Source organism: Penaeus monodon, chromosome 32 (assembly GCF_015228065.2).
Source record: "Penaeus monodon isolate SGIC_2016 chromosome 32, NSTDA_Pmon_1, whole genome shotgun sequence".
In the NCBI taxonomy this organism is placed as follows: domain Eukaryota; kingdom Metazoa; phylum Arthropoda; class Malacostraca; order Decapoda; family Penaeidae; genus Penaeus; species Penaeus monodon.
In genome coordinates, this window is record NC_051417.1 from 34,912,915 (window position 1) to 34,913,496 (window position 582).

Genomic DNA, 582 nt, shown 5'->3' on the forward strand with positions numbered 1-582 from the left:
CATGAAAGTGACGTCTTGTACTACTATTACTTAAAATGTATTTAAATTTCTTTTCACTCTTTTTTGTTTGTTAAAAAATGTAGTGATACAGCATACCTACTGAATAACTGTTCTCTCAGTGATTAGAGTTGTACACTATATTTGTTATATGATATTTTTTTAAGATATATTTTTGTTTTGTACTTTTCCCATACGTGAACATGTTGTTGTTATGGTTTTGAACATTCTTAAGACTCTCCTACCACACAGAAACTATTGTAAATTCCACTACCATTTTGTAAGTTAAAATCGCTAACAAAGGAAAAAAAAAGCTGTTAAAATTGATTGTCGTTTATCCACATCTTGTTAAATGAAAACAAACATTGCATCCCTTGTCTTGTATCCCCCAATATTTACCAGTCTTTAACCACTGCAGTGTGTGTTGCTATAGGGTACTGCCGGCCTCGCATTACTTGCATTGAATATCGGAAAGGTAAATCATACGTACACGCGACGGGAACGCACAGAGGAATGCTGTGTTATCGTCATGTAATGCTGATCTTATGTTTATCATTTCTTTTTCACTTTTCTTATTCGTCTCAT